This window comes from Eptatretus burgeri, chromosome 4, assembly GCF_056783735.1.
Source record: "Eptatretus burgeri isolate ZD-2024b chromosome 4, Ebu_testis_v1, whole genome shotgun sequence".
Classification (NCBI taxonomy): Eukaryota; Metazoa; Chordata; class Myxini; order Myxiniformes; family Myxinidae; genus Eptatretus; species Eptatretus burgeri.
This window is the reverse complement of record NC_140964.1, coordinates 81,712,544-81,718,543: the sequence shown is the minus strand read 5'-3', so window position 1 is coordinate 81,718,543 and position 6,000 is coordinate 81,712,544. Positions and strand designations below refer to the sequence as shown.

Sequence of the window (6,000 nt, the reverse complement as noted above, 5' to 3'; positions counted from 1 at the left end):
AAAGTGATCAGTTCTATTGTGTCCTGAACAGACAGATACATGATAATATATTCCTAATAAGAGATCTTTGGGATGTGTGTAAAGCTAAAAATGATAATCTTGGTTTGATTATGCTCGACCAAGAGAAAGCTTTTGACCGTGTTAGTCATGTATATCTTTTCAAGGTTCTCGAGTGTTTTGGACTTGGTCCCAGGTTTACCTCCCTTATAAAACTTTTTTATCATGGCATTTCCTCAGTACTCAGAGTAAACTCTGAACTGACTTCACTTGTAAAGGTTGGAAGGGATATCCGTCAAGGATGTCCTTTTTCTGGCATTTTGTACTCTCTTACTATCGAGCCTTTCATAATCAAAGTTCGCAGCTTCTTAACTGGTTACACAAAGCTGCAAGTAAAACCTGTGAAAGTTTCTGCCTATGCTGATGATATTTGTGCCATTGTATGCACAAGCAAGGAGATCAAGAAACTGGTGGATTGTTTGAACTATTATGGTTGAGCTTCTTCAGCTGTAATAAACTGGAACAAGTGCCAGGCACTGTGGATCGGCCCATGCCAGCTGCCCATGCCTGTTCTTCCGGAACGCCTCACCTGGTCTTACAACGGAATGAAGTACCTTGGCATTTTCATTGGTGATGCAGCAACACAAGTAAAGCAAAGAATTGGGAGGGTCTCGCTGAAGCCCTCGACCAAAAACTGCTGAAATGGAAAGGATTACTGACTCTGCTCTCTTATCGAGGCCGAGTCCTGGTCATCAATAACTTAGCAGCATCTCTATTGTGGCACAGGATCAAAGCCATACCACCTCCTGAACATTTTTTGTTGAACATACAGAAAACCTTAAATTTTTTCTGGAGTGGAAAACACTGGCTTCGTCCACAGATCCTGAATCTTCCATTGGAGGAAGGTGGACAGGGTCTTGTGGACATTGCGTGCAGGGCAATGGCCTTCGGCGTCGCCTCAATCTAGCGGCTTCTCTATGGTCCATCGGACTGAGTCTGGAGGTCCGCCACCCTTCTCATCCTTCGTCAAGCTGGTATGCTTGACTTTTCATCAGGATTATTTTTAATGAATATGAAATGTATTGTTTGTCCTTGCTTCCACCTTTTTATCATCGCATTTTAAATGCTTGGCGTGTTTTTATAGTTGACCGTGATTATCTTTCCTACACCAAAGATATGTTTTTGAACGAACCTCTGTTTCACAACTCTCTTTTTAAAGAATAATAATGGAGCGTTCTTTTATCGATCATTTTATTCAGAACGGTGTCCATTGCGTTTCTGATGTAATGATTGACAACACGAGATGGTTGAGTGCTGCAGCACTAGCAACCAAGGTTGGCATACGGTCCTATCGCCAAGTATCTTTTTTATTATGTGAAGTACTTCAGGTGTACCGGAGAGTTAAGGTACACTGGGAGAGATCTCCTCGCACTGGCGATGGCTCAACTGTTCGCGAATCAAATCTTCTCTTCCCAAATCTCGTACTCACTCCCACTGTCATGATTTCCGGTTCAATTGTAAAACATTTACCAAGAATACATTTTGGAATCACACCACAAGTAGGTCTGAGGAAACGTCACATTTACCAGGCCTGTGTGAAAGCAATTCGACCTTCTTTAGGAACTTGGCAGTCAAGGAAGTGGCACAACTACTTGCCTCCAGAATACCCCCTTCCAACCTAACTTGAAAGCCTTTTACCATGTTCTTATTCCAAAGAAAACTGCTGACCTGTCTTGGAGGCTGGCACATTGGGTATTACCGACTAATAAACTCCTGCATGTTTTTTCTGACTGATGACCAATGTCCCTTCTGTGGAACTCTCGAGACCTTGTCACATGCTTATGTTGAATGTGCATGCTTGATCCATTCGTTTGGTTTGCTTTGTGAATTGTGCTCCAAGCTTTCTTTGAAGTTCACTTTAAAAGTTTTTATTTTTGGCTTTGAATCCAAAACACATCCACTGGAAGTGATTTTGGCCAACTTTCTCATTGCCACTGCAAAGAAGTCAATTTATCGCATAAGGAAAGCAAAAATTGAAAATATTTCAAGGTGTGCTGATAACCTTCTGGCTTTGTTTAAAGGAATCGTTTTTGCCCATATTAAAATGGAATTTTCCTTTTTACACCTTCATAAACAAAATGTGCATTTTTAAAAGTGTGTGGGCTCTAAATGATGCACTTTGTAATGTTCAAAATGGTCTCTTAATTACAGACTGATCACTTTTGCTATCATGATGTAACCTTGTATTCTTAAACATGTAACTTTTGTGTCCTTATGAAAAATGCTTCTCCTTTGCAAATTGTTTTTTTTATACTTTTGTAATAAAAGGACATAAAAGTCAAGTCTCTCTCTCTCTCTCTCTCTCTCTCTCTCTCTCTCTCTCTCTCTCTCTCTCTCTCTCTCTCTCTCTCTCTCTCTCCCTTTCCTTTGTCCGTCTCTCTCTCTCTCTCTCTCTCTCTCTCTCTCTCTCTCTCTCTCTCTCTCTCTCTCTCTCTCTCTCTCTCTCTCGCTTTCCTTTGTCCGTCTCTCTCTCTCTCTCTCTCTCTCTCTCTCTCTCTCTCTCTCTCTCTCTCTCTCTCTCTCTCTCTCTCTTTCACTTTCACTTTCACTTTCACTTTCACTTTCACTTTCACTTTCACTTTCACTTTCCTTTGTCTTTGTGACTAAGTATGACCCCTCTACATGAAATTCTTAGAACAGTTGCTCTTGCTTAGGATCATGAATTAACATATGCATACCTGGATTGAATTCTTTTAAAATGGGTGTTCCATGATTTTTTTTAACTTTCCTGTGTACATCTGTGTACCTTCTTGAAATGGCATATGGAAATTTATGCTGGTGTAATTCAGTATGATTCACCAAATAAATGTGCTCATAAAAAACATACATGTTGATTTTACGCACTTTTGCAAAAAAAATGTGTAAATAGCAGATCACCACTTTATCCTCTTCCTAGTAATCCACACTCTTGCTCATTTCCCATCCTAACTACTGAATAAAATATGGTGATGAGTGTATATCATTGCTTGAATGTTATTTTTTCAATATATGGAAAGAAGTAACTACTCCTTTACAAATACTTTCTTCTCTCTTATCAGGAGGCAGCATTGTACTCCAGGGTATCATGCCGAGTGCTCTCGCCACTTTTGTAACATTATCACAATCAATCGAGCAATAGCCATATGCAGAAGGAAGAAAGGTAATGCCAATCTAAAGCTTGTGATATTAAATCTTGTTTATCATTTTATTTTGTTTAGGAATGTTTTGAACTACATAAAAAAGAGAAAACGATGATAAATAATTGAATGAGTTATCTGTAAAAGTAATAAGACAGTTTGAACTTAAAATATTGTCATTCACTTCATTAAACAGGTTCTTTTAAAGAAGACCTCAGGTTTAAAGAATCTTTAAAGAAGATTCCAGTGTGCTTTTATCCTTGTATTAAACATGATTATTGCAGAATCTTTCTCTAAAAGTGGAGTGAAATTTTCAAACTTATTAATCCTTAAATGTTGTTTGGGACACAATAAAGCCCACCAGTATTCACATTTTATTTCATGTTTTTTTAATTAGAATATATATTCAGTCATTTTATCAGATTTATGTAATTAGACATATTTATGGTTAGTGTACAGGGTCCCTTTTTTCCATTTCACAGAAGCTGACAAGACTCGAGCAGGATCAGATCAATCCCCTCATGATGAACCACCTGACCGAGTCACCAAGAGACTGTTTCGGTCCAACATACATGTCAGTGATGGTCAACAATCAGAAGATCGACAGTGTGATCGAAAGCATGTCTTTCCAGTGCAATGCATCATCTGAAAAGGCATGCAGTACATCAAAGAACAATGTTCTGGTAAAAGAAAAGGAGAGAAATTAGTTCAATGTGAAACAAAACATGGTGGGCAGTTACTTGCTGCTGCCACTATTAAGCAAGATGAAGCATTATTACTGCACATTAGGGACCAATATCTTGTAGCTATTAAAACAAGATATCACAAATCATGCTACCTTAGATATATTAAGGTTGTTGCTAAGTCTGTAGAAATAAGCAAGCAAGAATATCAGCAACAAATGTATGAGAAGTCATACATCAGTTTCTGCAAAAAAGTCATCGATGAGCGAATCATCCAAGGCAAGAAGATCTTGAGACTTTCCAAACTAAATCAGCTGTTCAGCAAGGAGGTTCAGAAATAGAGAACACTGATGCTTCATCTTAAAAGACAGGCTGCTTGAAGGCAAGGTTGAAAAGATCACATCCTGTTTTGTTTTTTTGTCAGACCATCAAGACAAATAAAAAGTCACTGTGTTTGTAGAAACCCTTGGCATTGAATAGGTGGTTGAAGACACTGTTAAAGATCTGTCCAGTGAAGATGGTGAGTGTAGTGAAATTGTAGATGAAAAACAACCTGGAGGGTCATCATCTCATCACCTTAGAGATATGTTTCATGCAGCCCAAATCCTGCAAGAGAGCATCAACAATGCACCAAACCCTATCCAATGGCCTCCAACTGCTGCTGATACCACATTAGAGAAGGAAAAGGAGATCGTTCCCACAGAACTTTACAACTTTCTAGCATGGACCACTGGAGCAAGCAGTGAGCCCAGAGAATCTGGGATAGTTGATGTTCCTGATGAAGTGCATCACCATCTACTGTCAGTTGCCCAGGATATGATGTATCTGAAAGCAAAAGGAAGAATACTTCTACCCAAACACATGTCTCTATGTTAAAAGTAAAACATGAGGGGATGTGTTTTTGTTTAGAATGTCATCATTAATATGGGTTCAAGTTTTCCTCAACAATTAATTATTACAACATGATGACAGTTTGCATATACATTGAACCTCACATGTGGGTTTGCCATGTCATGAGGCGTATTAAGTAAATGGTTCCTTAATTTATATATTTTATACTTGGATTCATCCTGATTATCAAGTCATAATAATTACACTATATGGTAATAGTGAACTTTCCTTGTGTCGGTAGATTACTGTGTGATACCACAGTGTTTTACATTCATGTACATGAACGTGTTAAACATGAAATAATTCATTTCAAAGAAAGGCTACTATTTTTGCTTGTACTTTTAAAATGATTAAAACACAATGTGAGTGGACACATATTACTCGAGAATAACATTGGTAAAGTTTCCAGTTTTCCTATACATTAACATGCTATTTTAATGTTGAAGATTATTTAAACAAGATTAAAAAAATATGTATGCAATGAAGCTCAGATGTGAGTTTGCAATTTTATGAATTGTATTAAGTACATGTTTCCATTAACTATATGCAAGTACTATAATTGGATTGCTCATGCTTATCATCATCAGAAGTCATAATACACATTACAATGTTTTGATGATTAAGTGAACGTTCCTCTAGTTTTGAGATTTTATATATGATAGGAAAATATCGCATAATAATGACAAAACAGAAGAAAATGTCTATCCATAAAAAGGAACATTTATAGGTGCAAGCAACAGATAAAACTATGCAAAACACTTTGAGACATATTTGTAGAATACATGTTTTTTATTGATGGCAAAAAGGTTAGTTTTAAAGAAACTTTGATCATCAGGACATGTACATATATTAAGTAAATCTAAACATTTCATGTAATCCGCTTTGGTGCTGAAGAAATAATGTGAAGAATTCTAACTCTCCAATTGTAAGCGATCGGCACACAATATACTCACCTGTGGAAACTGAAATTGAAATGATCTTGCCACTGCTTAAAATATATAATGGAGATGTGACTCGTATATACATATTCATGAAAAAAAGTGTTGTGTAAATAATTTCAGCTTTGGTGTGTGATAGATTTATGTATTGATGATTGAACAAAGAATGACTGATGATTAGTTTGCTGATGGATGATATTATGATAGACTGTTTGATTTTGGTATGCCAGTACAGTGCATGTCTTCCTGACTTGTATGTTCAGCTTTTGTGCCGATGAATGACGTCTGTAGATCAACAATTAGTGGCATTACTAT

At 37.2% G+C, this 6,000-nt stretch overlaps 1 pseudogene; it reads left to right on the top strand.

Moving 5' to 3' along the window:
- The first annotated feature begins 2,998 nt into the window (after window positions 1-2,998).
- On the top strand, window positions 2,999-4,833 carry LOC147028522 (uncharacterized; annotated as a pseudogene).
- Window positions 4,834-6,000: the final 1,167 nt, after the last annotated feature.